Raw genomic sequence first — 22,980 nt, forward strand, 5'->3', positions numbered from 1 at the left:
TGACTTTAAGATGTATATTTTTCCCATTTTTATAGCTCTGGAATATATCTTAGAATTGGTGGCATCTTACAATTATAATTGCCAGCATTTTTAATTTCCTGGTGGTACATAAAATAATAATGCGTCTTAGAATTAATCTTGCCTTAGAGTCAATCAAGTATGGTATATATAAATGAAACTATGCCATCGAATGCCCAATAATTCTTCCAGGAGAAGTTACCTATATATTTCTCTTGACAGAAATGTTATAGATTAAAAGAGATTTAAAGATATACTAGCCAAATTCAATGTGAGAGTTTTGTTTGGATCCTGATTTGAACAAACCAACCATAAAAGGATATTTTTGGGCCAATCAGAAAAATATGAACACTAACTAGATATTAGATGTTATTAAGACATTACTGTTTACTTTTGCAAAGTGTAATAATGGTATTGTGATTTGAGAAAAAAGCTCCTTATCTTTTAGAGAAATATTACAGATGAAATGATATAACGTCTGGGATTTACTTTAAAATAATCCAAGGAAACGGTGCGGGGAGTAGAGGGTAAAGATAAAAGAAGATTGGCCATATGTCGATATTTGCTGAAGAGGGGTGATGGGTTCTTTATACTCTTATCTCTACTCTGTATATGTTTGAAATTTTCCACAATAAAAAAATTTATAAATAATGTCCTAAATTCTGAGTGACTAGTTTTTGTTTTAATACATTACTCTTTCCATAAAGACACTCCACATACACACTAAATTATTGAAAAATAGATTTCAATTCTAAGTGATCCTCTAAATCTATATGTAAATAAATTTCCTCATCAAAATGTATTTGCAACTTACATAACATTTATTTATTGAATACTCTTGTATTCCACAGATACTTGGAAGTACTTAAAATTCTAAAGCCTAACATACACAACTTTCTCTCTAAAAAATATACATTTCTAGAAAAGAAATGCTAATGAAGCAAGGGCAGTGTTGCACTGTGCGAGAGATGGCAGGTGAAGTCAGGGCACCTGGGAGTTCGAGTTCTAACTCCTCCACTGACAAGCGATGAGACCTGGAGCAAATCAATCAAGTCCTCCGGGCTTCAGTTTCCTCTTTTATTAAATTAAGATAATATTAGCTGCTCTATCTGCTGCACAAAGTGCTTGAAGATTCAAACAGTAAATATAACAGCCCCTTACCTAGTTACATAATTTTTTTAAAAAAGGTGCTCTTGGCAGCAAGGTTTCAATAAAATGTGCCATCAGATTAGAATTTGAGGCAGTGTCAACATGGCAGTTGGGGGAAAGACATCAGGCATCTAACTGATTGTTTTGCTATGTGACACCAAACAACCAAGTTGGCTGAGTTTCTCACTGACTTATCCAAACAGCAGATGTTTCAGTCCTATTGTCGCAGCCCTTGACGGTCTGCCCTTTGCCACACGTGAAGTCGGGTGCTGGGCTGGGCACCAGGCACTGCGTCGTGCTGCTCTGCAAGGCTCCAGCTGACTGTGCTAATGAGGTTAAAGGAAGGGAACACTTGGACAGAGAGGTTCAGCACAAGGCTGATAGGGATTCAGAGGACCCTGTTTAAGACCTTAGAAGACAAGCAATGTGAACTTGCACAAACGGCAGCAAGTGAAGCCCACTTTGCCTGGGTCCTACATATGTGTTGGTATAGTTCCAGACAGTTTTAAAAGTTGGCAACTTTCTGAAATACATGCCCTCAAAACCTCTTTCCTTTGTTCTGTTTCTTTCATCCCTATTGGTAATGCATTTAGCCCGTTCTTGGCAGGAAAGTTTCCCTGGTGTGTGTTGAGCAGAACTGTCCAAAAGTTTCAGCTCTACACATACAGAGAAAGTGAAAGAGTTGGAACGGGAAGACGTGGAGAAACTGAGCCCAATAATGTTTTTAATCCATTAAAGATGGCAACAATGTCTTTTAATAAATTTTAATAAATTAATTAATATGCTTACATCATTTCTTTATGACTTTCACTGCTTCAGAAACAAATCTAGTCACTCTTTTCAATATAGCATGGAATTAAAGTAATATTCCACTGGAAATGAGACAAGTGTTTCCCCTGATTTTCTCTTTCATCCTCAACAATTTGCTTACACAAGTTGCTTATACAACCAATATTAAGCAATGTGATCTTGCACAAGTGACTTAACCTCTCTGAACAACTACCTTCTTAATTTGTAAAATGAGTTGGTTTGATCAGCTGTTTCTTTCAGCCCTATAATTTTCTGAACTTCTGATTCTTTAATCCTTACCAGAATGCTAAGAAAAGAAATGTTTTGATAGATAGTATTTTCTTGCCAACTGACATTTAACCAACAAATAATTTTTCTTATAATTATTTTTATTCAAAATATTTCTTACATGCATTACATTTCTTTTAGCAAATCCAAATGCCAAGTCATAAATACAACACTAGCAAATTAAATCTGACAGAATATTAAAACAATCACATATCAGATCTAAGAAAAATTAATTCCAGAAATGCAAGGATGGTTTGATATTGGTAAGCATATTAATATAATTCAGCATCAATAAGACTAAAGAGAAAGAATATATAAATATATTGATTGATGATAAAAAGCTATTTGATGAAATTCATATACTTTTTTCTTATTTCTAAACTAGCACTATAAGGAGTCTTTATTAATATGGTTAAAGAAATTATCTTAAACCAATAGCCACCTCATACTTAATGGCATTCACAAAAATCTTCCATGTAGTCCATGGTCCTTGAACCTCCTAAAACTGTAAAGAAAATTTTGTGGATACGTGCATTTTTCTAGAGTAAGTTTTTAATCAAGTTCTCAAAGGGATAGAGCACACCAACAATGCTCTACAGGCATTGCCGTTAATATCAGGAACAAGAAAAGGATTCTTGCTATTACTACTATTATTAATAACATTCTGGAATTCCTGGCTACTGTCATGAGACAAGAAACAGAACCAAGAGGCATAACTATTAGGAAGGAGAAAGATTAGATTATCATTATGAGGCGGAGTCAAGATGGCAGCGTAGGCAGACTCTGAACTCACCTCCTCCCGTGGACACAGCCAATTTACAACTACTCGTGGAAAATTTACCCGTGAGACAGAACTGAAAACTGGATAAGAGGAACTCCTGCAACAACGGACAATCCTAACTGGGGTAGAAGAGGCAGAGACTCCCTTCTGGAGAGGAAAAACGCCGCCTTCACAAGCCGCCAGCTTCACGGCCGCCGGGAGCAGCTCACAGGTACGCAGCCTCCCTGGAGGCGCGGGGCCCTGAGCCGGGGAGCGCTCCGCTGTGGGCATTTTGTGGACCCAGCACAATCGACACCAGCGGCATAATATCTGACTTTGCCTGCTACTAAAGCATTGGGGAGCACCCCCAGAAAACCCGGTTCACAAAGAAACTAAAACTGGCTCTTAAAGGGCCCGCGCACAAACTCACCCGTTCCAGAAAGAATCCTAAAATCACCAGAAAGAAAGGTGCACAGTGCTGGGGTGAAAAGAGACTCACCTAATAGGCCCTGAGTGCATCTCGGTGAGGGGTGAGACCTCTCCAGGGACTGGGACATTGGCGGCGGCCATTGTTGTGGCCTGGTGTGAGCGTGCTGACACAGACGCCATTGGAGTTCTCCCTGAGGCCTGCTAGCCCAGGGTCTGCTCCACCCGCTAGAGCACCGATTTAATCCAGCTCAGCCAGGGCAGGCAGCCCACCCTAGAGACTGGCCCCACCCAACAACAAGCCCTCAGGCAACGTGTGGGCCTGCATAGATTGGTGACTGGATTCTCTGCAGCCTGGCAACTGAGCCGACTTGAGTGGGGCAGGGTGTGCACAAGGAGCCGGTGGAGAGTGTGGGGTGGTGGCGGAGTGTGTGGGGCTCCCGCCGTGGAGAGACTGGGTCCGCTTGGGGAGGTCGGGGCGCTCACACCAGGCAGGACTGTGTTGACTGTGTGTGTGGACCTGTGGGCAACAGGGCTTGTCAGCTGCAGAAGACTTGTGCTTCTCAAAGACCCACATAGGAGGTTTGCCCCACCTTCCAAAGCCTGAAACAATTGGGTGCTCCTGTGCCTGAGGCCAGCCCCACCCAGCTGCAATCCTCAGACAGCTGACAAGAGACCTAATAGGCTAGAGGCTTACAGCAATTGTAAGGCCCTGAGCCTAACAACCTGCCACGCTGGGGGCCTACTCAGTTAAAAGAAATACTGCAACACAAATGTGGTATTAGAACTTGCAGCCAACTGTGCTGGGGCTCCCGACACCTGATAAAGAGACTGAGGGCCCACAACAACTACAAACAGCTGAGCATTACAACAGCTGGCCAGGAGCATAACTTGGCCTCCCTGGGCGCCTATAGGGAGAGCTAACAGGCCACAACAGAAGGACACATGTAGCCCACATAGGGGCCACCCCTGGAACATTGAGAACTGAGGGAAGCATACTGGAAGCCTCCTAAGGCATCACTTACATAAGGTCACCTATCCAAGAGCAGGAGACGTAGCTGACCTACCTAATACATAGACACAAGCACAGGGAAAGAGGCAAAATGAGGAGGCAAAAGAATACATTCCAAGTAAGGGAACAGGACAAAACCCCAGAAAAGGAACTAAGTGAAACAGAAATGAGCAATCTACCCGACAGAGAGTTCAAACTAAGAGTGTTAAGGATGCTCACTGATCTGGGGAGAAGAATAGATGAACTCAGTGAGAATGTCAACAAAGAAATGGAAGATATAAAAAAGAACCAATCAGAAATGAAGAATACAATACTGGAAATGAAAAATTCATTAGAGGGACTCAAAAGCAGAGTAGAGGATACAGAAGAACGGATCTGTGAGCTGGAAGAAAGACTAGAAGAAATTACCCAAGGTGAACAGGTAAAAGAGAAAAGAATTAAAAAGAGTGAGGACAGTCTAAGGGACCTCTGGGACAACATCAAGCGCACTAACATCCGTGTTATAGGTGTCCCGGAAGGAGAAGAGCGAGACAAGGGGGCAGAGAATCTATTTCAAGAAATAATAGCTGAAAACTTCCCTAACCTAAGGAAGGAAACAGACATCCAGGTACAGGAATCCCAGAGAGCCCCAAACAAGATAAACCCAAAGAGGCCCACACCAAGACACATCATAATCAAAATGTCCAGAATTAAAGATAAAGAGAGAATCCTAAAAGCCGCAAGAGAATGTCAAGTTACATACAAAGGAAACCCCATAAGGCTATCAGCTGACTTCTCAGCAGAAACCTTACAGGCTAGAAGAGAGTGGCAAGATATATTTAAAGTGCTAAAAGAAAAAAACTTACAGCCAAGAATACTCTACCCAGCAAGGTTATCATTCAAAATGGAAGGAGAGATCAAAATTTTCCCAGATAAGCAAAAATTAAAGGAGTTTGTCACCAAGAAACCAGTGCTACAAGAAATGTTAAAGGGACTGATTTAAGGGGAAAAGAGAAGACCACAAATAGGAAAAATTATCTATTTCCATGATTAGAACGTAATGGATACAAATGCACAAAAAAGAGGTTAGATATGATATCAAAAACATAAAAGGAGGGAGGAGGGGAGTTAAAGAGTACAGCTTTCAGACAGAGGTCAAACTAAACAGACCACCAATTCTGTACAGAAGGAGAAAGGAACAGAGAAGGACAAGTAAAACACTGAGAAAAAAAGTTAAAAAAATGGCAGTAAGTACATACTTATCAATAGATACTTTAAACGTCAATGGACTAAATGCCCCAATTAAAAGGCATAGGGTGGCTGATTGGATAAAACACCAAGACCCATATATATGCTGCATACAAGAGACACACTTCAGACCTAAAGACACTCACAAACTGAAAGTGAAGGGATGGAAAAAGATACTCCACGCAAATGGCAATGAAAAGAAAGCTGGGGTAGCAGTATTCGTATCAGACAAAATAGACTTTAAAACAAAAACTGTAAAAAGAGACAAAGAAGGGCATTACATAATGATCAAGGGAACAATCCAACAAGAGGATATAACACTTGTAAATATCTACGCACCCAATGTAGGTGCACCTAAATATATAAAGCAATTATTAACAGACATAAAAACAGAAATAGACAGTAACACAATAATAGTAGGGGACTTTAACACTCCACTTACACCAACGGATAGATCATCCAAACAGAAGATCAACAAGGAAACACTGGCCTTAAACGACACACTACAACAGATGGACCTAGTAGATATATACAGAGCATTCCATCCAAAAACCGAAGAATACACGTTCTTTTCAAATGCACATGGAACATTCTCTAGGATTGATCACATATTAGGCCACAAAACAAGTCTCCATAAATTTAAGAAGATTGAAATAATACCAAGCATCTTTTCTGACCACAACGGTATGAAACTAGAAATCAACTATAGGAAGAAAATCAGAAAAGCCACAAATACATGGAGATTAAACAAAACGCTACTGAACAACGACTGGGTTAACGAAGAAATCAAAGAAGAAATCAAAAAATACCTGGAGACAAATGAAAATGAAAATACGACATGCCAGAATTTATGGGATACAGCAAAAGCGGTTCTAAGAGGGAAGTTTATAGCGATACAGGCCTATCTCAACAAAAAGAAAAATCTCAAATAAACAATCTAACAATGCACCTAAAGGAACTGGAAAAAGAAGAACAAACAAAGCCCAAAATCAGTAGAAGAAGGGAAATAATAAAAATCAGAGCAGAAATTAATGAAATAGAGACCAAAAAAATAGAAAAATTAATAAAACCAAGAGCTGGTTCTTTGAAAAGATCAACAAAATTGACAAACCTTTAGCTAGACTCACCAAGAAAAAAAGAGAGAAGGCACAAATAAGTAAAATCAGAAATGAAAGAGGAGAGGTTACAACAGACACCTCAGAAATACAAAAGATTATAAGAGAATACTATGAAAAACTATATGCCAACCAATTCGACAATCTGGAAGAAATGGATAAATTCTTAGAATCATACAACCTTCCAAAACTGGATCAAGAAGAAGTAGAGAATTTGAATAGACCAATCACCAGTAAGGAGATCGAAACAGTAATCAAAAACCTCCCCAAAAATAAAAGTCCAGGACCAGACGGCTTCCCTGGTGAATTCTACCAAACATTCAAAGAAGACTTAATACCTATCCTTCTCAAACTCTTCCAAAAATTGAGGAGGGGGAAGCTCCTAACTCATTCTACGAAGCTGACATTACCCTGATACCAAAACCAGACAAGGACAACACAAAAAAAGAAAATTACAGGCCAATATCACTGATGAACATCGATGCGAAAATCCTCAACAAAATACTAGCAAATCGCATACAACAATACGTTAAAACACCATGATCAAGTGGGATTTATTCCAGGGATGCAGGGATGGTTTAACATTCGCAAATCAATCAACGTAATACACCACATTAATAAAATGAAGAACAAAAATCACATGATCATCTCAATAGATGCAGAGAAAGCATTTGACAAGATACAGCATCCATTTATGATAAAAACTCTGAATAAAATGGGTATAGAAGGAAAGTACCTCAACATAATAAAGACCATATATGAGAAACCCACAGCTAATATCATCCTCAATGGTGAAAAACTGAAAGCTATCCCTCTAAGAACAGGAACCAGACAAGGATGCCCACTGTCACCACTCCTATTTAACATAGTATTGGAAGTCCTAGCCAGAGCAATCAGGCAAGAGAAAGAAATAAAAGGGATCCAAATTGGAAAGGAAGAAGTGAAACTGTCACTATTTGCAGATGACATGATTTTATATATAGAAAACCCTAAAGAATCCACCAGAAAACTTTTAGAAGTAATAAACGAATATGGTAAAGTTGCAGGATACAAAATCAACATACAAAAATCAGTTGCATTTCTGTACACTAACAACGAAGTAGCAGAAAGAGAAATTAAGAATACCATCCCACTTACAATTGCAACAAAAAGAATAAAATACCTAGGAATAAACTTAACCAAAGAGGTGAAAGATCTGTACACCGAAAACTATAAAACATTTCTGAAAGAAATTGAAGAAGACACAAAGAAATGGAAAGATATTCCGTGCTCTTGGATTGGAAGAATTAACATAGTTAAGATGTCCATACTTCCTAAAGCCATCTATAGATTCAATGCAATCCCTATCAAAGTTCCAACAACATTTTTCACAGAAATAGAACAAAGAATCCTAAAATTTATATGGAACAACAAAAGACCCCGAATAGCTAAAGGACTCCTGAGAAAAAAGAACAAAGCTGGAGGTATCACACTCCCTGATTTCAAAATATACTACAAAGCTATAGTAACCAAAACAGCATGGTACTGGCACAAAAACAGACACACAGATCAATGGAATAGAATCGAAAGCCCAGAAATAAACCCACACATCTATGGACAGCTAATCTTTGACAAAAGAGCCAAGAACATACAATGGGGAAAAGAAAGTCTCCTCAACAAATGGTGTTGGGAAAACTGGATAGCCACATGCAAAAAAATGAAAGTAGACCCTTACCTTACACCATACACAAAAATTAACTCCAAATGGATTAAAGATTTGAATGTAAGACCTGAAACTATGAGACTTCTAGAAGAAAACATAGGCAGTACGCTCTTCGACATCGGTCTTAGCAACATCTTTTCAAACACCACATCTGACCGGGCAAGAGAAACAATAGAAAAAATAAACAAATGGGACTACATCAAACTAAAAAGCTTCTGCACAGCAAAGGAAACCATCAACAAAACAAAAAGACAACCTAACAATTGGGAGAAGATATTTGCAAACCATACTTCTGATAAGGGCTTAATCTCCAAAATATATAAAGAACTCATGCATCTCAACAACAACAAAACTACCAACCCAATTAAAAAATGGGCAAAGGACCTGAACAGACATTTCTCCAAAGAAGATATACAGATGGCCAACAGACACATGAAAAGATGTTCAAAATCACTAACTATCAGGGAAATGCAAATCAAAACTACAATGAGATATCACCTCACGCCCGTCAGAATGGCTATAATTAACAAGACAGGAAACAACATGTGTTGGAGAGGATGTGGAGAGAATACACTGCTAGTGGGAGTGCAAACTGGTGCAGCCACTATGGAAAACAGTATGGAGATTCCTCAAAAAAGCAAGGATAGAACTACCATATGATCCAGCTATTCCACTGTTGGGTATTTATCCAAAGAACTTGAAAACACCAATTTGCAAAGGTACATGCACCCCTGTGTTCATTGCAGCGTTATTCACAATAGCCAAGACTTGGAAGCAACCTAAGTGCCCATCAAGGGATGAATGGATAAAGAAGCTGTGGTATATATACACAATGGAATACTACTCAGCCATAAGAAACGATGAAATCCAGGCATTTGTGACAACATGGATGGACATTGAGGGTATAATGCAAAGTGAAATAAGTCAGAGGGAGAAGGTCAAATACCGTATGATTTCCTTCATTAAGTAGTAGATAATAACAACAATAAACAAGCACATAGGGACAGAGATTGGATTGGTGGTTACCAGAGGGGAAGGGGGGAGGGAGGAGGGTGAAAGGGATAATTTGGTACATATGTGTGGTGATGGGTTGTAATTAGTATTTTGGTGGTGAACATGATGTAATCCATGCAGAAATAGAAGTACAATGATGTACACCTGAAATTTTTACAATGTTATAAACCAATGTTACTGCAATAAACAAAAAATTAAAAAAAAAAAAAGATTATCCTTATTTGAGGATGATATAATTGCATTAGTTCTTTTGATTGTAAGACATAGAAGCATGCTCAAGTTATGTTAGTTACATCCATTGATCACAAAGACACAGGACATCAAGAAGAGAGGGTGCAGTAACACCGAGTGGGAAGTTGCTCAGGACAAAGGAATACATCTAATCATCTGATGGCAGGTGTCCCTTGTTCTTTACTCTTGCGCTCTACCATGAAGATAGTTGATCTCCTATCTCTGCTACAATTAACTCGTTGACCGAATCTATATTACCTAGTTAATGCCACACAAAAGTTTGTTAAATAAACACCCAATGTTCATTGAGCACTCACCATGTGCCTGAGTGCTTACACCATGCTAAGTGCCTACATGTATTTTTCTTTTAAGTTCCATAACAACCCTATGATGATGACACTAATAATATAACAAGATGCTTAAAAGGGACTCTTTCTGCCTGAGTTTCAGCTGAGGACAAAACAATGTTTGCAAGAATTCCCACATTCCAAAGTGAGATGCTCAGTGACTTCTGCAGGACTTGCAAAGGAGGTGGTTAACAACCAGTTTTGACCCTTAGGCTAAAGAAGCAAGGAGGGAGGGCATCTTTGGAAAAGGGCATTGCGAATGGGAAGAGGACAGGAATATTTCCCCGACTGCAAACCCAGGGAGAAGGGCATTCAGGAGAGCTTGCTCTGTGCCTCCTGGAGTTTGGGGTCACAAGAGTCTGGTATCTGATGCATAGCGTCCAATTCTGAAAAATCTAAAGGACTGGGACTTTCAACCTGTGGGTAGAGCAGTGAGAGCTGCCTTCACTGGGAGCAGGTTGACCTGCCAGGGATGGCAGGGCAGAGGTATGTGATTTTTACGGACAGGATGGCCACATGGGAGGGGCAACCTGGGAGTCATTTTAAAAGGGACCTGACACCAGGAATACAGGACTTTAAGCAGAAACTGGGGAGTGGGAGGTCAGCAGGACTTGTAAGTGACCAGTCCCATGAGAGACCTTGCGCATGCTCATGTCAGAGTTGCTGCTAGTATGTTTCCAAATGGGAGTCTCCAAGGGACCAACAGAAACATCCATGAGGGAAAGAGTCAGGGTTGAACACCTGTCATCTCCAGAGAACTCCAACACCAGTGTCAGTCAAGGAAAGTCGCAGAGGGGTCAGCTACTCTGGCTGTGCAGTTGGGGTCGGGAATGGGAAGTGCGGGGTACAGAGGTGGGCAAGCATAGGTTGGAAAGAGAGAGGAAACCAACCAGAGCTGACCCCTTTTCCTTTTACAGACTCATACAATGAATCAGGGCTGACATCAGGGAAAGGGGAAATGAAATTCAAGTTCAGATTTTCACATGTAACTGGACATTTCAATTACTGAAATGTGACTATTCAGTGACTACACATGACAGAGAACTTTATAGTACCCAAGAGTGACTGGAGGTGTCCTACTTTAGATTTCACCCAAGGGACAGGGAAAGCCTAGCCCTACAGAGTGGGTTTGAATGGGCAGTAGGGGAAATAAATAAAGTTATTTTCTGCTTGCACTCTATGGAATCTTGCTCTTTAAACAAAATGATGGCAGGAATAATGATAATAGCAATAACAACCCGTAACATTTATTGAGGACTTAATATGTGCCAGTTCATGTTTAAAGTACATGATATGTCCTTGCTCATTTAATCCTCATGACAACCCTAGGAGGTAAACCTATGGATTTTGTAAAACCCATTTATGAAAAAGGAAACTGGAACTTAGAGAAATTAAGTACCTGTCCATGGTAACACAGCTAGTAAGTGGTAGATCTAGAACCCATTTGATGTTAACACACTCAAATATGGACCCTGGCAGATCACCCTCTCGCCACGAGCAACTTGTGAGCCTGGTAGCAAGTCAGGAGCGCTCTCAGTGGACAAGAGAACGGTTGCAGGGGGCATAGACTTGCTCCAAAACCTCCAGGATCATCCACAGAGATTTCCTACAGGAACCACAGAGTGCCCTGATCTACAAAGGTCTCTCTAAACTCATGGGACCAGAGGGAAGCATTTCTGGGTAGGTCTCTTTGGGGAAGACTGGGAGGAAGATTCATGACATACATTTGTGGTTTTGGAGCCGACTTCCTGAAAAGTAACCAGCCTTTACTTTTGTCAAGGCTTGGATTTCTTTAATGAACTCAAGTCTAGGACTTGCCTGAGGGCCCAGTACTCCTTGCTCTGTTGAGTTTGAATTGGGTACAGGATCCAGTTTGTCAGGTTTGGATTTTATCTTCTGATACAATCAAGCAATCCTTTACGTGACAGTTTTGTTCCTGTGCTCCCCATAATTGATGAGCTTGGCTTATTGGGCCTCTTTGATGGCCACTTGCTACCAATGTTTCCCAGCTGTAGCTTCCTGGATGACGCACCCCACTTGGCTTCCCTCTCCTTACAGTCACTACCTGGACCCTCTTGTCACAGCTCTCCTCATTCCTATTGTAGTCAGTAAACTGACTTTTGTTTCAAGCTCTTGAGGTGAGACATGAGATTATAAATGAAGATAATCTGGGTGTGAAAAGTTAAGGTAATGTTCAGAGTTTGAAAGATAATAATAACCAGCTGAGCATTCGATGGCTTAAGTTTGGGGATTCTTAAAATAGTATGAATGTCAAAATTTCCCCACTACAAAAATGATTGTATTGTTGGGGTCGACCCTGTGGCCTACTGGTTAAGATCTTGGGCTCTGCTTCGGTGGCCCAGTTTCGTGGGTTCCGTTCCCAGGCATGGACCTACACCACTCGTCAGCCATGCTGTCACAGCAACCCACTTACAAAATAGAGCAAGATTGGCACAGATCTTAGCTCAGGATGAATCTTCCTCAGCAAAAAAAAAAAAAAAAAGATTGTATCCTAACACTCTGTAACTTTATTATTATACCTGCAGGATTAGTAACAAAAATCATAAATAGAAGGAGATATTGATAAATACATAAAAATAAAATATTAATAAATAAACATACATCAAAATATATTATGAACAGTTTGTTACTGGAATGTGAAGAAATAGAGATAAATGGAAAAGAAATAAAACTTCTGAGATAGTCCTAAATATGAATATTCAGTATAAGGTAAAGTTGATAGTTTCATTTGGAGGGAAAATAAATGGTGTTGGGATAGTTGGCTAACCATATAAAAAAAATAAAGCTTTGGGGCCAGCCCAGTGGCGTAGCAGTTAAGTTGGTGTGTTCCTCTTCTGCAGCCCAGGGTTTGCCAGTTTGCGTCCTGGGCGTGGACCTGCTCACCACTCATCAGGCCATGCTGAGGCAGCGTCCCATATAAAAGAGCGACAACTCTACAACTATGATATACAACTATGTACTGGGGCTTTGGGGAGAAAAAAAGAAAAAGAGGAAGATTGGCAACATATGTTAGCGCAGGGCCAATCTTCCTCAAAAAAAAAAGTAAATAAAAAAATAAAGCTTGGATTCTGACCTCACTCCTTATTCAAAAATAAAATCCAGATAGCTCAAAGATCTAAAGATGAAAAGTAAAACCATAACAGTACTAGAAAAAAACACTGAAGCATTTTTTCTTTTATAATCTCAAAGTAAGAGAGGGCTTTCTAAGCATAAGATAAAAGCCACAGAGAAAAAAATGAATGCATTTGACTACATAAATTAACATTTCTGTGTGAAAAGTTAAACATAAAGTTGAAAAGCAAAATCAAACTCAGAAAAAAATATTTGGAGCAAATATGATAGGAAAAAAAAGGCTAATTTCCAAGAGTCCTAAGAAAGGAGAGAGAAAGACAAAGACAGACAGAGGGATAACTGAAGAAGGAAGAAATGAGGGAGGAGGATGAAGAAACAGATTTGTCAAGACATGGAAAAGCTGTTCACAGAGAAAGACATACGTGTGTGTTTAAACACAGGCAAATACACTCATCTTCACTTGTAATTGAAGAAATGCGAATTTTAAAAGCAATGAGTTGTTTTTAACCCATCAGAAAGTTTTATAATAGGGGCCGGCCCCGTGGCTTAGTGGTTGAGTGCTCGCGCTCTGCTGCTGGCAGCCTGGGTTCGGATCCTGGGCACGCACTGCCGCACCGCTTCTCTGGCCATGCTGAGGCCGCGTCCCACATACAGCAACCAGAAGGATGTGCAGCTATGACATACAACTATCTACTGGGGCTTTGGGGGAAAAAAAAAATGAAAGTTTTATAATATATTATGCTAGCAGAGATATGGAGAAGCAATCACTCTCATACAATGTGAGAAAATAAATTGGTACAGCCTCTCTGGGAAGTAATTTGTTAATGTTAAAAAAAAGTTTAAATGCAAACATCCTTTGACCCAGCAACTCTTTTTCTAGGAATTTATGCTGAGAGTCACAAGGACTATATGAATAGGGATATTCATTACAGTATTTTTAGTAACAAAATACTGGAGACAACTTACAAGTTCATCAATAAGAAGCTAGTTAAGTCATGGTACATTCATGCCATGGAATACCATGCAACTGTGTAAAAGACTGAATTACAGCATATGAACTGATATAGAATTGTCTCCACAATATATTGCTAAGCAAAAGAAATACAATCTGTGGGAAAATGTGTAAAGTATGCTCAAATTTGGGCTTATAAAAAAAAGAGAGGGCTATTCCTACATATACATCCTTGTATGTGCATATATGTTTTTAAGGAAAAGTCTCAATATCATTTTAGAAGTAAAAATGGTTTAAACCATCTAAAGAGAACAAACATTTTGATCCTTTATGTAGTGGCAGCAGAATCAATCTGATCATCAGTAAATTGTGATAAAGTCCTCCTTGACTCATGATCCCAGGCCCAGCTCTTACCCTGAAGGTTTCTTTTTAAAAAAGAATAAATTCCAAATATAAACATGTCTCTTCTGATGTCCTTTTTTCTTTTAAAAAAAATGATAAAAATAAATATTTTTTGTTTTTGTTATATAGTAAGTTCCAGTTAATCACAGTTTATTGTGGAAGTTTGTGTGAACAGTTAGAAGTACTGTGAGAGGCAGGATGGAATTATCCCAGCAGGTAAACAGAAAATCTCCCAGCAGCCTCTGGGTCACCTTCACTTTTTGCAGTTTTCCGTCAAGTGCAGAGGCAGATGATGAAAGACAGGGGTCACCACGCCAGGACCTTGTGCCAATTGGCCAGGGAGAGTCAGCCACATTGAGTCTGGAAATCATGGTGGCCTCAATGACTAAAAAACCCTATTTTATAGCTTCTGCAAAGAAGGCTTCAGTTAATGAAGATATTTAGAAACTAGGATGGGCTTTCACTTCCCTAAGTGGTGCCCATGTCAAATTTGAGCCATTTTCCTGGATTGTGTCTCAGATCCTGTTGTGACTAGCAGGTGGAAATGAGAATAAACCAGTCTCTAGACATGTTAATTTGATAGTTTTTGTCACAATACATTTAGCAGCAACTGAAATAACAGCGAAATATTTGTTAGTTCTCTATCAACCTTAATTTTCCATTTGCAGCTTAATAGCTTACAAAACTTTATAAATACTTAATGAAACTATCTTGGTTTAAGGCAGTGGTTCTTAGTTGGGGGTGACTTTTCCAGGGGAATTTAGCAATGGCTGGACACAGTTTTGATTGTCACAACCAGGGGGTTGCTTCGCGCATCTAGTGGGTAGAGACAAAGGATGCTGCTAAACATCTTACAATACACAACGCAACTCCCACCACAAAGCATCATCCAGTCTAAAATGTCAACAGGCACTGAGGATGGGAGACCTTAGTCTCTTTCATTTCTAGTATAATGAAGATTCTCTGCTTTTATAGATGTTAGCTCAGAGCTGGTCTTCCTCAGCAAAAAGAGGAGGATTGGCATGGATGTTAGCTCAGGGCCGATCTTCCTCACCAAAAAAAAAAAAAAAAAAAAAAAAAACAGAGAATCTTTTTTTGCTGAGGAGGATTGGCCCTGGGCTAACATCTGTGCCCATCTTTCTCTACTTTATACGGGATACCGCCACAGCATGGCTCCACAAGTGATGCGTCAGTCCATGCCCAGGATCCGAACCTGCAAACCCTGGGCTGCCAGGAAGCGGAGCTCAGGAACTTAACCACTACGCCACCAGGCTGGCCCCAAGATTCTCTGCTTTAACTCAAGCTTATGAGAAAATCCAGCCTTCTTTTGACTTAAAATCATCAATTTGTTGTTTTTGAATTTAATGCAGTTCTAAAAACTATCAGCTAGCTCCTAAAGTACATCTTCTTAGTATTTCCTCTCTCTCCCACTTTCAAGCCGAGTCACATATTCTTCTGAGATGCTGCAATAATACTCTATAACTCTACCACGTTCTTTATACTAGTGAACACTTAGTAATCCTTTACTATGTGTCAGGATTGGTTAAGTGCTTCATATGCACTGCTCTTTTTAAGCTCCATGGCCTCCATCTGGTGTTATTTTCTTCCTTGTCTGACTCTGGAGTACACCTTATAGAACAATGCCTTCCTTATCACACAGCCTGTGATCTCTGATTTTCACATCAGCCTCCCCTCCTCCAACTAGGTCTTACTCATTTCTATATCTTCAGACCATCTCATACAGAGCATCACACATAGTAAGATAAATGACTGATGGATGAATGAATGGATAAATGTTTATATAGGTATATGCTGTCAAATTTGGAATCTTGTCACATTTATAATACCCACATATAGATTCTTTGCCATGTAAAGCAGACAATCTATTTCAGTTTTTCTATATGCCAAAAAAGGATTGAGAAATATTCTAGTACCTAGAGGCTTCTATGAAAGTATTCAGCTGAAAATGTAAGTTTTCATATTGACTCTATGTTTCAGTGTCTTAATTCAATTCCCAGTGACCTAAGAAAAGCAATATTATTCAAGAAGTATTCTATTGGAAACATTTCCTAGGAACAGTTTATTTGGTTGATCTTTCAAATACTTTGTCACATGTAATAATATCTGAAGTAAGTGTTAAAATGGTTTTACAGTTTCTGCACAGGGTGATCTGTGGACTGGTGTAATCTGTCTGTAGCTTTTTCCCAGGGAATGTGTAACCCCATTAAGCCTGTATAGAGCAAGCTACATAATCACCATTTGGCTTGGACTTTAGAACGGACGTTGGCCTTTCCCTTCATCCCACACCATGGAGTAGCTCTTTGGCACGTGGAAAAGATATCCAAGCGTATAAGGAAATGACAAGAGGCTCATCATTTCTTACTTGGGGAGTAGGGAATACAGAGGTTATTTCTGTTTTTTCCAGTTGTTTGTTCTTTTTAATCATGAATGCACATTTATTTATTCATACACATTGCAAAAATGCAAATACATCAGATTGGTTCCATTAAAAAAAATCTCCAGCTCCTCATTCTTCACAGCCAATTTCTTTCCCCATAGGTAGACATTTTCTTCTTAGTATTTTAATTTGGGGGTGGGTAATTAATATGGGTGCAAACATCAAAAACTATGAAAAGGTGAAGTCTCCCCCCCATTTCCCATTATTCCACAGCTGGTAATCATTGTCATTAGTTTTGTTTGTCCTTCCAGAATGAACACAATTTTATAATATTTAGAAAAGGACACTTTTCCTCAAAGTCCACACTCTAAGCTAAATATTTGCAACATAAAATTCAGTAGGAAACATATTAACACTTGTTGGCCTTTTTCCCCCTTTCTAGACGCATTTTTAGAACAAGAGAAAGGAAAGGCACTCAGATTTACTCAGTAAATCTCATTAAAAGTCCAAATCAACTGAATAAATTTGCTCTCTTCAGAAGGTAGCTTATTGTTCAGATTTTTTTTTAAATAAATTTGTTGACTTATTAGGGAGGTAGAAGAGGAACTCTGCAAATCTTGGAAAACTTCTTCCTAAAGTACACATAAGAAAATGCCTAAATTTTAGATCTGGCACCAGTTGTACTAAGCAAAACTCCTATATTGGCTTCAGATCCTATATTGCTTATAAAAATCTGAACCACAAACATCTCTGTGTGATGCAACTGTCCCAGGCAAAGGCCAAAGATTTTCCAGGAAATGTCCTCAGTATCGTATGTGTTCAAGAAGTGTGTTCTCAGTGCTTTCCTAAGATAAAATTGCGCTACTTCTCCACGTGAGAAACACTCTTTCCAGAGTGGACATCTTCGTCACCCTATGAAATGTACTGTTCTTGACCTATCAGAACGGAGTTTAAATGTTAGTTCCAGTCAGAATATGGGTCCGAGGCTTAATGTGACTGGCAACACTTTCATTTTCAGGCTTGCTTGTTATTATTTTACTTTGCCTCCATTTTTCCTCCATATTTGCACAAAAAAGAAAAAAATATTGTCAAATACAGCACTCAAGGAAACAATACGTAAGCGATATGAACTGTACCGGTTTTTCTCAAAATACCATTTATTTAATCAGGACCTGAAAATCTCAGAGTACTTTAAAGGCTTCAAAAACATTTTCTTCCTATTTTAAATCTCATTAACTTGCTATTTTACCCTCACAGTGCCCATATAATGAAAGCAGAGAGAACAGAGTATTATTGCCTGTCTATGCATGAGAAAGCTGAGGCCACAGAAATAGCCTCAGTGCTCAGCGACACACACCAAGCCAGAGATAAAATCTAGGCAAGAATTCTGGGTTCCTCCATCATTGTTAGCTCTGCTTCCTCCGCCTTTAACTCAGCAGCTCCCTTACCTGCAATAGCACACCGTTCGTTTTGTCATTTGGAAACCAGTGCACAAAGAGGATGAGCGTTCCCCCAGACCACCTGGACCAAACACAGGAGCTAAAAACAGCGCGTGCAATTACCAGGACCTGATCCTTCACTGGCTCCTCTAACCTCATGTTCGGGGTCTCAATATTAGAAGATATTAGACGGCATGTGTCTCCTGGAGTGATGGCTTCCCTCCTGCTGTGGAGACTATTGCTGCCACCATCCAAGCCAGGGCCCTGGCTTTGCCATTGACAAAGGGCAGGAGGGAGGAATCCCGGGCCACCGCTTTGGAAATATGTAAAATGACAAATGCAGAATTATCAGGATAATTCAGGGCAAGGTTGTAAATGTCTGGAAAATTCAAATAGGTCAGGGGAAATTGTTTTGAGGCCTTGGAAAACGGTCTCAATTTCCAGTTTACTCTGCTTACGCGCATACTGCCTTAAGAATGTCTACTCTCGCAGGCACTGCATGTCACTACCTGTCCAGGTAAGGAGGTGACATGGAACTAAATCCCTTGGAAATCTACCCCGCAGACATCTTGAAGCTGAAAGCCATTAAAATCAAAAAGATTGAAAGAAAATCCTAGTAGTCTAAGGAACATTTCCATCAGAGAACAGATCCCTCGAGCAGTGAATTTTTCATTTTATCTGCTTTTTACTTTAAGGCACGTTAGGGCTCCAGAGGCCTCGAAAACTTACTCACTGGTGGTTTCCAAGGTACATGAGAACCTCTTTAATTGAGAAGGGACAAGGAAGGAAAAAAGTTGGAAAGAGAGGGAGAAATAGGGTTATAAAAGTAATTAGAACAAAAATGGATGCCATTTTCTATACAAATTAGTCGACTATCACATATAATAACCACTAAATTTTGTTGAAAATAGTAAATTATTTTTATTTTAGAAGTCACTAAATTTTGTTGGTAATAGTAAATTTTTATTTTAGAAGTCACAGTTTTTCTAATTATAGAAAAATTAGAAATTACATGTGAACAAAAAAAGAAAAATCACCCACAATCACATCACCAGAGATAACCACTACACAATTTATTGAATTTCTATCATATTTTCTTCTAGCATATTTTTATATACTTGTGTGTACGTATATTCATGTAAAACAGAGATCATGAGACATATCACCTGGCAAACTACTTTTACCACTTAACTACATAGCATAAATATATTTTATGGGAATAAATATTTATCTACATAATTAATTTTAATGGCTGCATAACATTTAATTGTATGGACTTACCTAAATTTATTTAACCAACATTATTATTGGACATTTAGGCTGTGTACAAATTTTTCAATGTAATGGACAATTCTAGAATAAATAGCCTTATACAAATGTTCTTACATACCTATTTAACTATTTTCTTAATACAAATTCTTGGAAGCAACGTTTCTGGGTCAAAAAATTCACATTTTCGGGCAATTGACTCATTCAGACCATTTAAAAATAGCAAGCAAAGAAGGTTGGAGTACTTTTTCTTGAAAATAAACCTGAGCAACAAAATATTATATTAGAGGAAGAAATGAAAAACTGTATTAGAAAATGTAAAGTGTTTTTTAAAAAATAATTATAGCTAACTTTTTAAACTCTCATTTTAGTTCCAAATCTTGGTGGTTTATGGGTGAAAGAGAGAAAAGAAATGTGGAAGGGATTAATGGATAGACAACAAAAATCTAAACAAAACATGGGAAAGAGAAAGGGGACAGAGGGAGAAACCCATACCACCCACTTCAGTCTTTCAATCCCCTCCCCTCTGTTTCCCCCTTGGCTTTTGGGCAAAAGTCTGGATTTCCTGGTATCTCTAAATGGACTCAGCCCTGAGTGTCCAGGCCCCAAACTAACAAAGGAACACACATCCACCCACCAACATTCCCAGCCATCTCACAGTGACATTCACTAGGATAGGGACCTCCCTTTTTTTTAGTAACAAATTTTTAGCACGATTCTGTTGGTTGAACTTTCTATGTCACCTTTAAAAATGTAGGAGAAGGGAAAATAAAACGTTTTCTAAAGTTTGTTAGAATTACAAGTAGAAAAGTTTCAAAATTGTGTGATAAATTAAGATTATTTTTAAAAGAAATATTGCTTAGAATTCTAAGAAATTGAGGTCTGCAGAAAATCTCTGGTAAATGAGACCCAAATGCCTTTTGAATGCTCCAGAATAATTGACACCTTGCATGCTAGCCTTAGGTTTGATTAACTTTTAGATAATCAATTCTCTATTACATCCTCCTTAATGTTTCTCACCACAGATTGAAGAATTGAATACAGGGTTAGATCAGCTCAGCTGCTTTCCACCCTTAGTGTGATACCAGTGGCACCTTGACATTCATTGAACAAATATGCATTTGGAACTTTTAACTTACACTGTTAACAAATGCTATAAAGAAAAAATAAACTGGATCACGGAAGAGAGAGAAACTTTTGATGAAGGGGTAGGGAGCAGCACTGGGCACAGCTGGTGACAAAGAAGCCAGCCAGCAAGGAAGAGCATTCCAAGCAAAGGACACAGGTGAGGCAACTCCAAAAAATAATATCAAGGTGGGTGTGGCTCACTGGTGAATATAAACTCTGTTGAAATAAGGAGAGATGGTCCCTATTCAAAATGGAGCCATACTTAGGGCTTGTCTCAGTCCTTCCAGACTACCATAACATAAAACCATAGACTAGGTTGCTTATAAACAACAGAAATTTATATCTCAAGTTCTGGGGGCTGTGAAGTCCAAGATCAAGGCATTGGCAGATTTTGTGTCTGGTATGGGCCACTTCCTGGTTCATAGATGGCCATCCTCTCACTGTGTCTTCACATGATGGAAGGGGCAAGGGACCTCTCTGAGGTCTCTTTTATAAGGACACTAATCCCATTCATGAGGGCTCCATCCTCCTGACCTAATCACCTCCCAAAGACCACACCTCCAGATACGATCACATTGGGGATTAGATTTCAATGTATGAATTTGGGAGGGGGGGCCACAGACATTCACTCCATAGCAGGGCCTTCATAACTTTGGACAAGCAGGCGTAAACAAATCTCTGACCAAGTAAAAACTAATTTGATTAGTTTCTCTCTGTTTTTAACCCATGACACTCAGATTAGCAATCAATCCATTAACAAATATTATTTTGTTGTCACAGTGGGGGGAAGCATATAGATTCTTCCCTGAACCAGCTTAAATCTAGTTGAAAGAAGAAAATGAATTCTGGAAGAATTAAAATGCATTGAAACGTTAAGCAATGGGCATTAACAAAGTTCAGTGGGAGTTCACAGATCATTTCAGAGAAAAAGGAGTCCCCTAAAGAGGAGGTGGACTTGATCCATTTCCCAGTAAACACTTGTTAAAAGTTTATACTCAGGCTAGGTACTGGGAAAGACACACACACAGACACTGGCCAGCTAAAATATGCCTTGTCCTTGAATGGCTCATTGCCTGGTGGAGAGAGCCTGAAAAATAAATAAATAATTGCAATTCAATGTTATAATACAGATGCATACAAATTATTAAGGGAACAGAAGGTATTTGTGAGAGCACAGAGGAAGGCCCACTCCACGTCAAAGGAAATGAGAAGAAATGACATTTGGGCTAAGGATTAAAGAATGAGTCACGTCTCATTTAGGGCTTGGGTTCTAAATGCTGATGTTTAAAGGGAACCCTTAAATCACCCATAAGGTACAGTATCTACATATATAGTATCTAGACATCCAGTGTCTAGTTAAAGCCCAACACAGCCAGATTTTCCTCCAGCTTAGGAACAGATTGTTACTTCTTCTCTGAGCACCAGATGAAGAGTTGGCTTGTGTTTACTGGCTCTGTTGTACGAAAAACACTTATCTCTAAACACTGAGATTACACCCTCTGTGGTGAGATACTCTCGCTAACATATGAGAAGCTCAGGGGATCTGGGCAGACCGAGGAAACGGTAGATTCAAGCCTCCCATCTCGTGTTCATTCAGAAACATACGCTTATTAAGTAGAATGGGCAGGCAGATTTGTCCTCTTTCTCCCTGTCTCTTTGTAGAGTGTATAGTTGAATTCTCAAAAATTAAACTCACATATGATGTAGTTGCTCATCCTGTGAAGAAAAAGGAGAACGGTATTGTAGATAGAGGGACAAAATGTGGGAAGATATGGAAATAGGAGAGGATCCTGGCCTGTTCAGAGAAAACTAAGAAGTCCAGGGTGGCTAAATTACTGGCTAGGGTACAAAGAGATTGGCAAACTAGGGTTGGACAGCTTGTCATATCATAGAAGACTTTGGATTCCACTGTGTAGGCTATGAAGAGCCATCTGATATTTTCAAATCAGGAGGTGACAGGATGGGCCTTATTTTTGGGAGGACCATTTTTGTAACATGGTAAGGATGAAGTCAGCACTTTTTTTTCTGTAAAGGGCCAGATCATAAACATTTCAGGCTTTGTGGGTCTTATGTCATAAGTCATGTGTCTCTGTCACGAGTACTCATATCTACCTTGTAGCACAAAAGCAGCCATAGACAATGTGTAAACAAATGGACATAGTTGTGTTCCAATAAAATTTTATTTACAAAAACAAACTGTGGGCTGGATTTGGCATGAAAG

The 22,980-nt window shown here is 39.2% G+C and overlaps 1 long non-coding RNA gene across 3 annotated transcripts in view; it reads right to left on the bottom strand.

Annotated features, from left to right (window-relative positions):
• LOC147913028 (uncharacterized) overlaps positions 1-22,980 on the bottom strand; it is a 69,743-nt gene that overhangs the window by 39,612 nt on the left and 7,151 nt on the right. For 2 of the 3 annotated variants that reach the window (XR_015549238.1, XR_015549239.1), the window contains exon 1: positions 3,504-3,619. The exons of the other annotated variant lie outside the window; for it this stretch is intronic. This is a non-coding gene — a long non-coding RNA (uncharacterized LOC147913028). Of the gene's footprint in view, positions 1-3,503; positions 3,620-22,980 lie in introns of those variants that run through there. 3 annotated transcript variants of the gene reach the window in all.

Source organism: Ceratotherium simum, chromosome 31 (genome assembly GCF_057802395.1).
Source record: "Ceratotherium simum simum isolate JZ-2026a chromosome 31, ASM5780239v1, whole genome shotgun sequence".
Lineage (NCBI taxonomy): Eukaryota > Metazoa > Chordata > Mammalia > Perissodactyla > Rhinocerotidae > Ceratotherium > Ceratotherium simum.